This window comes from Hemitrygon akajei, chromosome 5 (genome assembly GCF_048418815.1).
Source record: "Hemitrygon akajei chromosome 5, sHemAka1.3, whole genome shotgun sequence".
NCBI lineage: Eukaryota > Metazoa > Chordata > Chondrichthyes > Myliobatiformes > Dasyatidae > Hemitrygon > Hemitrygon akajei.
In genome coordinates this window covers 74,656,252-74,667,656 of record NC_133128.1, presented here as the reverse complement: position 1 = coordinate 74,667,656, position 11,405 = coordinate 74,656,252, and positions in this window count along the sequence as shown.

Below are 11,405 nucleotides of genomic sequence, written 5' to 3'. Positions count from 1 at the left end.
AACAGCTCTATAAGCTGTGCCAATGTACTGCTGTGAGTGATTTTGATATGAACGTCTATTTCCTCCAATCAGCCGTTGTTTGTTTTTTGAATATTGTTGCATTATTGTGATCCTCATGATGGAGTTCCTTCTTTTTCTTTTTAAATGGCTTTCAGGAACATCTGGTGTCAGATGAGAAGAATATCAACTCTTAATGACTTGTCTGGTGACATCTTTTTCTTTAGTGAGCAGGGTTGCCTAATCTATCATCATAGATTAAATTCACAATGCTAAAAATCATTAAATATTAATGAACTATTTCGAGCAACATCTTTAGTTGCCTTCTTCTGATTGAGTCAAGTGGATTAGTTAATGCATCTGAGAACAGAAATAACCACTCCATCAGTGTGCAAATGTACATTAATGGTGCACTAATTTTCCAAAAGCACTGAAATGGAAGATTACTGAGAGCACATTAAAGATGCTGGTGAGAAAGAGTGACTATAATGTATTATAGCTCCCATTTCAGACACTATTAAAGGGATTATTGTTTATTTAAAGCATCAATTCCACATTTTTCTGCTGCCTGGTTAACTCCATTTCCGACAGTAATGAAGATAGTTCCATCACTTCAGTGCTGAGAACCAGCTGCAAAGGCAGAGCATTGTTCTAATATGCAAGACACCGGTGAATAATGTTCTCTCAAAGTTTACTCTGGCAATAATGGCATTCCTCTTGGTTGTGCTCAATTGCTTCAGGCAAAATAAAATCATCAGGAGCTACTATCCCTGCTATACATCTTGTCCATGAGCTGTGCATCACTGGTATTTTGCTTTTGGTTTGCTACAGGAATGCACTGAATAGTGTGAGGTTGCTGTATGAACCTAGTAGCTGTGAAATATATATATATATGTTTATACTCATCAGAAAGGTAAGTCTTGTCTTTGCAGTTTAAACATTTGATTTTATACAATTGTTAATTCATGCCACTCAATGGATTTACCACAAATAAAATTAGCCATTACACTGTGGCATCTCATGCATTGAGTTTTAATTGTTTTCAATCTTAAAAATCTTCCTTTCTGTCATTTATTCTTTCTCTTAATCCATCCTTTATTTTCTTCTGTTCAATGTAAGTTCAGTCTTCCTTATTCCTTTAAAATCAGAAACATGTTTCATATCACTGACATATGTTGTGAAATTTGTTGTTATGTGGCAGCTGTACATTGCAATGCCTGATAAAAGCTGTCAATTACTGTAAGTATATCTATATGTTCATTCAGAAACTGATGGCAGAGGGGAAGAAACTGTTCCTGAATTGCTGAGTGTGTGCCCTCAGGCTCCTATATCTCCTCTGTGATGGTGACACTCCTTTTGAGGCATCACTCCTTGAAGATGTCCTGGATGCTAGGGAGGCTATTGCCCATGATGGAGGTGACTGAGTTCCTTGTTTTATTCATTTCTCAATTTTCTAGCCTAATTGGTCAAATATGTTAACTTGAAGTCATCTAGAATTGGCCAATTGACTCTGACTTACCCACTGCTCCCATCTGTCTTGAACTACAATGGATCCTGGTTAAGCAGCACTTTGATCCTAAAATTCTCTTCCTTGTTACCAAATGTCCCCATGTCCTTGCCTATCCTTACCACTCCTCTCACCTCAGAGACACCTGTATGATTCTGCCATTTTGATGGACATTAAATTTCATTGCTCCACCACAGCAGTCCATCCCTTCAACAGCCAAGATCTTACATTCTGGATCTCAAACCCTTTTTCTATCTTCATCTCTAACTTCCTTTCCTCTTTTGAAATATCCATTAGAACCAAGCTTCTCATTCAAGCCTTCAGGCTGCTTTGCTACATTATATCATGTCAGAGTGACATTAATAACCAGATAAGTGTTGCTGGCAGCTTCATAAGAATTATACCTTGGATCCTGACTGTGCAAAAGCAATCAGTGATCCACCATAAGTTAGTAATTCCATTGTTTCTCATACATAGAAGGAACTATTTTGGTTCACAAGGTCTATGGTGATTCACAGACGATGCCCACACTTCCACTAAAGTTTTCCCTGTGACCTATTTTCACATTCCTTTCAACCTTCCCTGAGGTTCTCTCCATTACCAACATGCTATAGGGGCAATTTACAGCAGCTAATTAACTTACCACCCACATGTCTTTGGGATGTGGAGGAAACCAGAACTCTGACAGGAAACCGGCATAGACACACAAATAATATCCACTGACATTGGGTAACATGTTTGTGTAACACCTATGTAGTGCTTGTCTTGTCTCATGCGACTGGTTGCCGCACTCTTTATGAGAAAAATCAAATTAAGTACCGGTAGTACTACACTAGGTGCTAGTAGCCCATCAGAAGTTCTAGATATTGGAAGGAGGTAGTGAATAGAAAACACACACTTCTGGAGCTAAGCATTGTATATAAAAAAACAAGATATACAAAATACTTACATGAATAAGAACAATTCAAAATTCCAATGCTCTGTTTAGGGTCCAAATCTCAGATATCAACAAAACCAAATTCCTCTTTAGTTAGAATCAGTGATATTCATTAGAATAACCTTTGTTACTCTAATTTCTCTAACTAATTAGATCTGGTGTTATTACCTATTTAAAGGTTTACAGACTAACCTTTCCTTTTTTTCAGAAAACTAATTGAATTCCTATTCTTAAGTATTATGGTTAATTTCAGTTTCAATTCAAGTTAGTACATCTACAAATTGAAATTGAAATTCAAAAGTTACTTATCTATACAGCTTAACTCCTTTCACGACAACTCTCCGTCATCACAACTTTTAAACAACGTAATTCTCATTCAGTAACTTATCAAAATCTTTGCAAAAATAATCAGCTCTTGCAGAAAGTCAAATTCAGATCCTTTGAATGAAAATAAACTTCTACGTCCAACCATATTATCCTCTTTACGTCATGAAACATTTTGTTCCTGCACTGGTTCTTCAGTCTTGGTTGGTTCGTCATCTTGTTTCTTGTTTCACTGGATGAAATAGTTGATTCACAGCACTTACACAAAAAAAGACCTGAACAAATCCATTGGTGTGATTTAGTAGAGCTAATTCCTGGTCACACGGTAGAGATCTTGAACACTCGTCTCTGCCGATATTGTCTCATTGCAGCTGCTGCTTGTTATAGCCGTAGCTTCAATAGATCTTTTATCGATATTGTCTATCGTCCAGGGATTTCACCCTGAGGTTTTCAAGTCAGTAGGGTAGAGATACTCACTTCTAATTCCATCCACTTTTAACAGTTTATATCTTTAGTTTGTAATAGCTTGCTGTGTTTCCCTTGCTTTCCCGCACTGCTTCAGTCATGCCTTGTTCCCGCATAGCTTCTTCTTCCCAGGTTCTATTTTTTTAATTCGGTAAACAACATTTTCATCTCTCCGCAGGTGGACTTTCTAACATTACATCTTAGGGTTTAGTTAACCTGGATTACGTTTGCTTGCTCATTGGCCCTCTCAGGCCGAATGCAGCTAGCAATGCAGCAAACGTTTGCCCGCCTGTCCCCATTTGTCCCCCATTTTGTCCTCCATTTGTCCTCCTTAGGCCGAATGCAGCTGGCAATGCAGCAAACATTTCATTCTCATTTACTCTGGCAGGGCATGCGATGGCATCTGCTATTTCATACTTGATCTTCTAGATTGTAAAGCTTTTGTGTAGCAAGTTGCTGGAGCTACTAGTTGGTAATGCTGCAGTGAGGGTATACAGCCCTTTAATGTGCAAAATGTTAAAAGAGAAACAAGGGCAGGCTATCAAACAAAATATGGCAGTGATTTACTTAAGAAGAAAGTTGAGATTTTGTGCAGAGATGATTATCATTCACTTTTGCTAAAAGCACTCTGCTTCTAAATCACATTCCAGTCAATACATTTTGCACTACTGACCAGGATTGAAATTCCAGGCAAAAACATGTCTTCCCTAATCTTACTTTCCTCCTACCTGAATATCTCCTGGCATTCTAGTGGTGCAAGAATCCTGGGAATAATTCCTGAAGGCATAAGCTGCCTATTTCTTCAGAAACAGACATATCTCACTTTGCTTAGTGGTCTCGCTTACAGTAACGTGGGTGCTGACCCATGTTTCTGTTATACTCTTCCAAAGCATTGTTGCTCCTAACGCTCTCAATGTTTCTAAGTGCTCCCTGGAAGGTGAGGCCGTGCTTGCAGAATTGAGCTTAACAGATCAGTATCAGGGAGAGACCGAGTTTGCATCTGTTTAAAATGTTGTGCTGAGCTTAGCCAAAAATGCAATACGCTAGGCAGAGTGGTGGTTTTGTGCACTGAATTTATGAATGGGCTTGCTTATCAAGTTTACTCCAGCCATTCAAGTAATTCTTTCAGCGATGTAAAGCTTTTCAACCAGCAGTTTGATGGTTAACAATTTAACCGCAGCTCACTCCTGCATACAAGATCTAAAGGGTGGTTCAGTGCTAACTTCAAGTCATGCTGTAGTTGGAATCCATTACGTGGCTTTCAAGCCTGTAATTATATTCCTAACATCCAGTCTTGTCCTTGGGATTTGGTCACTGCATTACAACCAATTTTTGTTTTATCTAATGCATGTGGTACCGCTTCAGGCTGGTTATTGGGTCTGCTTTGCCTCTAACTGATGTGTGTTTCCAAATCACAAGTGTTCTCTTCTCACATGCCTTAGGTGTAAACTGGCTGTCTGTTTGTTTGAGCAACCTGTACATAATCCACATAGAAGCAATGGCAATATTATGCTTCTGGGAATTTAGCAAACAATGTTCACAAACCAAAACTTAGCCCTAACTAACTCTACCTCCAGGCACATGACACAAGAACCTACCACTTTGTTATATTTTTATCCCTCTGATGCACCATCAATAACTCACTCTGAGACGTAAAAGCGAGGTATCGGCTTTTATTGACTGGAAGAATGAACGAGCAGTGAGTGACCACCATACTACATCCTGGAGACTGAGAGGCCGGGCTCAGACCTGCATCACCTTTATACAGGGGTCAGTGGGAGGAGCCACAGGAGCAGTCATCATGGGCGTGTCTAGACAGGTATATGTAGTTCACCACACCCTCCAATATTCATAAAATTGGAGAAACCTAGCTCCAATCTGACAGCTTCTAAATATGTCACTAAATTCAATCATGACCACCTTTTTGTTAGGTGTTGTGCCATCCATTTTAAAGTTACTTCAAACAGATCACAATAGAGATCTTTTTGGAGTGAAGTGATGCAAATACCCATTATGGAGTGAGCGAGAGACATGTTAGCATGCCCAGGATCAACCCAACTTCAGGCAAGCACCAAATACCTCAATACCCATGCTGATGTACACTGAGTGCAAAGCCCCACACTCTGACCATCGTAAGTCTCATGTTGCATTAGTTTTGCTGCAGTGTCAGAACTGCCTCCAGTCTGCTCAAAAAGCTTTCAAAGTCCATACAGTCCCCATCTTCCTGCTGTAGATTTCCCCTTGTCCTAACCTACCCACCCTACCCTGCCAGAATTCTCCACATCCAGCAGATAATTCTCTGTAACTTCTGTCATTTTAAACGGGATCCTAACACTAAACACATCTTTCCCTACACCCCACCCCCACTCTCCGATTTCTGCAGGGATCATTTTCAGCGTGACCTCCTTGTCCACTTGTCCTTCCCGACTGATCTCCCTATTGCTACTTAACCCTGCATTTGGGTCAAGAGCTGTGCCTCGTCCCTCACCACCATTCAGGGCCACAACCAGTTCCTCCAAGTGAGGCAACACTTTGCCTGCCTCAATGATCAACTTTAAGTCTGTCAGGGTCATCTGCTTTATCAGGTGCTCCTGATGGGGCCTCCTCTATCAGTGAGACCTGATGTATATGGGGGGGGGGGGAACCCACCTCATTGGGCACCTTCTGCCTCTGAAAGTATAATTTCCTGGTGGTTACCTCCTTCTCTCTTATTCCATGCCATTCTGTTTCCCCTCTTACCCTTTCTCTTCTCCTCACCTGCCCTTCACCTCTCTCTATCTCCCCTCCTCCTGTCCTTTTCCCCATAGTCCATTCTCCTATCAGATTCAACCTTCTTCAGCCCTTTTACTCTTCCACCTATCATATCCCAGCTTTTCACTTCATCCCCCACTCCCTCAACCTCCCACCTTTTACCTCACCTCAATTCACCTACCACCCTCAGCTTGTACTCCTTCCCCTTTCCTCATCTTCTTATTCTGAATTCTTCCCCCTTACTTTCCAATCCTGACAAAGAGTCTTGGCCCGAAATATTGACTGCTTATTCTCCTTCATAGATTCAGCCTGGCCTGCTGAGTTCCTCCAGCATTTTGTGTGTGTTTCTCTGAATTTCCAGCATCTGCAGAATCCCATGCTCTTGTGCCTGCTCTCCCCTCTGTATGGTAGTCAAGGTTATCTTGACTCTCAGCCTTCTTTGTCTCAAAGTCTTCCCAAACAGCTACATCTATTCTCTGCCATGACTCACGATGTGCACTTTGATTTTATTGTGGAACAGATGATAACTCAGGCACTGGAAATTACCACCATTTTGCTGCTTTCCTATGAACACTGCCAATTATCAACTTTAATCTTGAGGAACCAGAACTTCATACATATGGCAAAGGCTGTCTCTCAATGGATATGTGTCATTAAAGGTCATAGCAAGAACTTCCTGATTGGCACTACCATGCTTCCAGGAAAGACACATGACTTTTCTATCCCGAGTGAGTCTGCACTGCCAGACAAATTTGGTTGCAACTTTAGCCTGAATGGGGATGCGGAGTAGGCGGAACAAGGACTACCCTCTACTTCCGTAGCTCCTCACACCAGTGCACTCTACAACCATGGCAGCTGAGCACAGATATAACAGTGCTGTTGCTGCCTTGTTGCTTCAGTGACCCGGATTTGATCCTGACCTTTGGCACTGTCTGTGTGGAGTTCGCATGGTCTCCCTGTGACAACATGGGCTCACTCTGTGTCTTGAAGTTTTGTTTAGCATCCAAAGATATTAGTGGGCTAATTGCCTCTCGTCCATAAGCGAGTGATAGAATCTGCAGAAAGCTAGTAAATTATAAATGGTTTTATTATTATCACGTGTACCAAGGTAAAGTGAAACATTTTACTTTGCACGCCACCCAGAAAAGGTTACCTCATTACAACAATGCATTGAGGTAGTACAAGGGAAAACAAGAGTGCCAAATAAGGCGTAACAGCTACAGCAACACAGGCAAACAACAAGGTGCAAGACTATAAAGAGGTAGATTATCAGGCCAAAAGTCCAATTTGTCATACTAGTTCATGTGAAAATAAAATGGGATGTTTGTTGGTTGTCAGGGACCTGGTGGCAGAAAGGCCTGTTTCTGTGCAATATGGCTCTCAGACTTTCACAGAAAAGGAAGACCTAGAGCCTGAATACCATGGGATAAAGTAAGACGAATAGCAGAGCGGAAAGAGCTGGGGGAAGGTGGCCTGCTCAGCATTCACAACCTTAGCTCTCAAGCAGAGGAAACATTCTTTGGCCACATGGGATATAACAGCTTCCCTAATAGAGATGAAACAGCTTTACTATTCCCATATAATTTTCAGTAGTAGCAGTAGGCAACAGCTGTGCTTCAGCTTTGCTATTCTCTCTGTCCGACGCAAAATTCACATGTTTATACTTCACAAAGTGGACTCAATTCTCTCTGCTTCCATTCCCCAAACTGGTTTTACTCCCACCGCTTCTCCTCTCCTCATTTGTCCAGTACCTCACTCTGGTTCTCCTTCTCCTTTCCTTTCTTCCATGGTCTACTGTCCTCTCCAATAAGACTCCTTCTACTTCATCCCTCACCTGGTCTCATCTATCACCTGGCTGCTTGCACAACTTCTCCCCATCCCCCACCTTATTCTAGCTTCTCTCCCTTTCTTTTGCAGTCCTGATAAATGGTCTTGGACCAAAATGTCGACTATTCTTTTCTCTCCGTAGATGCCACCTGACCTGCTGAGTTCCTCCAGCTTTCTATGTGTGTTGCTCAAGATTTCTAGCATTTGCAGAATCTCTTGTGTTCATGAAACATTTGTGTGGCTGTGTCAAGAAACTGAGTGAGCGAGCTTCCCATTTTCTCTGTTCCCCTTACCTCTCTGCAAGTTTTGGCATTCCTCCCCTTCTCTGAGGAGCTGGATTCCCATGATGTGATAAAACTGTTGGGGAGATACTCATTATTCTTGGTGACAGATGGTGACAAAGCCTAAATTGGAAAATCCAGACCTTTCATTCGATTTTATAAGATTTTACTTGCTCTTATTTCTGACATACACTCAGTAGCCTCTTCATTAATGCTGATATTTAATCAGACAATCAAATGGCAGCAACTCAATGCAAAAAAAGCATGCAGACATGGTCAAGAGGTTCAGTTGTTGTTCAGAACATACATCAGAATGGGGAAGAAATGTGTTCCAATTGACTTTGACTGTGGAATAACTGTTGGTGGCAGACAGGGTGCTTTGAGTAGCTTACAAAGCAGCTGATCTTCTGGACAACATGCACAACAATCTCTCGAGTTTACAGAAAATGGCGTGAAAAGCAAAATAAATTAATTGCTGAGTGTCAGTTCTGTGGGCGAAAACACTTCGTTAAAGGGAGAGGGCAGAGGAGAATGGCCTGAGTGACAGGAAGGAGGTTCATGGAGAGTGAAGGGGATGACAAGGCACAGAAGATGCCATGGTCATCCTTTGCAACCAAGGAAGACCCCAATTTGTGGTGCTTGTCTGTACCATTGGACCTGGACTTCTGAGGTCGAGTGAGGGGAAATGCCCCAGTACAACAACCTTTCCACTTTAAAAACTCTCCCGCACAGGTTTCCTGTCATCGATGGAAACAATGCACAACCATCATTGCCACAGCAGTGGTGTGCAGAAGCACATCTCTGAATGTATAACACGTCGAGCCTTGAAGTGGATGGGTTACTGCAGTAGAAGACCACAGTCATAGGAGGTACCTTACAAAGTGGCCACTGAGTGTATGTGAGATTTAATCACATGGGTTTAAAACAGAAAATCAGCACTCCAAACCCAATTCTACAGAAACCCTGGTGACCAGTTCCTCAGTCACCACAACCCACATCGGAAGTGTCCACTGATTACCCTTCTCCAAAGTCAGAGAACTCCAGCTTATTAAAATCTCATTTCTAGCCTGGATAGTGCTAGCTAATCAGCAAAGATGGAAGAAAGAAAATGACTTCTGCCATCTCCATGACTCAGCAACAGAAATCTTAGCCTAGTTAGAAGGGGCCTTGACTACTGAATGATTATTGCAACAGCTGTCTTTAACTCCTGTTTTGCCAACTTAAAAATCCTCTTCAATACGTGCTTCAAACATTAAACCACACTTGATTCTACAACATTTTTAGGCATTTTCCAGTAATTAAAGAAGTATATTTCTAATAATTGGCAATCAACTCTATTTTTGTTTAGCCATAAGCAGGACTACACAAAGCAGACAGTACCCTCAACACCATGAATGTGTCATTATTCCCTCTCACACTATACCAGAATAGCTCATGGATCTTCGACAAACAAGAAAATATCTGCAGATACCCTGTCCTGCTGAAGGGTTTCGGCCCAAACGTCGACTGTGCTTTTTTCCATGCCTGTTGAGTTTCTCCAGCAGTTTATGTGTGTTGCTCATATATCCTTGAGCTGTTCCGTAAGCTCTTTTTAATGATGCTGCTCTTTTAAGTGATTCTTGAATGTTGCGGGCCTATAATCGAGCTTGTTAATTATGTGAATGGTCCTCCTTATTGGCTGTGGCCTTAGGAGTTCCAATCCTCTGTGGAAAAGTAGAATTTTTAGTAGTTGCACAAGTCTAATGACTGTTTACTTTGTGCTGTGCCATTGGGACACCATAAAAGTCAGTGCTGGGAAGGAGATCTTAAAATGATCTTTGCCCCAACAAAACTTGAAAGTAATTATTCTGTATAATTTATATTGGCATTTAAATGTTTTTTTTAATACTTCATTTGACCAACCGTTTAACTAGAATGGACCCAGAGTGTTGTGGGTGAATATGTAACCAGAGATTTGTGTTGGAATGTTTTATTATGCAGGACATAAATTTGGAACATTTGAATTTATTCTGGTGATCCTAGCCAATAACTGGAAAAATCAGCTTGTAATTAATATTTTTCAGTGAGCTGTCTCCTTCTGAGTGTAAAGGACAGCAAAGCTCTGGGCCTAAACTCTTCGTAAAACTATCTCAGATAACACAGAATGTGAATAAATAAGAGCAAAGGTATCTCAGTGAATCTCCAATAATTTGTTTTAACCTATCTTATCTACCCATCCCACATGGAGTGGAAACAGGAGTTTAATTAGTAAGAAGTGTTGCTTCTTGCTCGTGCTCTGAAACTTCATCTTGTTGAATGCAAGCTTTGTGCATTTGAGTTATTGAAAAGTGGGAAGGAAAGAGTCATGGAGACAGAAGTATGAAGGAATTGTGAAATTAAATTACAAACAGTTTCTTCTTTGATTCTGCTTATTTTCTACAAGTAACAGACACTGCCCTAAGTATCTATATGTGTCCTAGGTATTTTTTTTCTTTTTATAGGATATATGACTTCCTTTTCACTTTCTAATGTATTTCTTGTATGTGAATTGAATTCATCCTTGTCTGTGCAGGAGACTCACCAACAATGGTGCAGATAAAGGAATCGTTCATTGCGGTAGGATTACCATGTTGCTGAGCGTGAACATCAATACGAATATTGTTCAGGCTTAGACTGTAATGCTCAGCCTTCCCTAATGGAGTCACCTTATCCATTCATTCATCGGGGTAGCCTCCTCCCCATGGTACTGCACGGCTTTGGGAATTAGAGGTCATTTCTGATCCGTCACTCTGCATCTTCCAGAGAAGGGATCAAAATAATTGACGAGTAAGTAACTTTAAAATATGGTAGCAGGGGGTTAAGAGACAAATATCTCTTTCAGAAACCCAGGATAAGCAAAATTGTCACATCTAAATAACAGTATCTTTATCTGTATTTTACCTAGGTGTGGGAAACCCACCCTTTGTAATTCAAAGGATAAATGGCAGAGGATGGAGGAAGTATACCCATCGGCATTTTTCTAGGTTCCTGAAATCAGCTGCTAGAGGAAGTGGATGGGGCAGCTACAATAGTATAATTTAGAAGACATTTGGATTAGTACATGGTAGTAGGGGTTTAGAGGAATATGGGCCAAGCAAGGGCAAGAAATACTAACTTGGTGGACACACTAGTCAGCATGGCAGGGTTGGGCCAAAGGGCCTGTTTCCCTTTTGTAGCATTCTGTGAACAAGTACCGATCTCAGTTGAGTTAAGTTAGTCACTGCCACTTGTGACTTCACCTCTCAAGGGCACTTATTTGGGATTCCATTTTTCATTGAAAATAAATTTTCTCTAATTA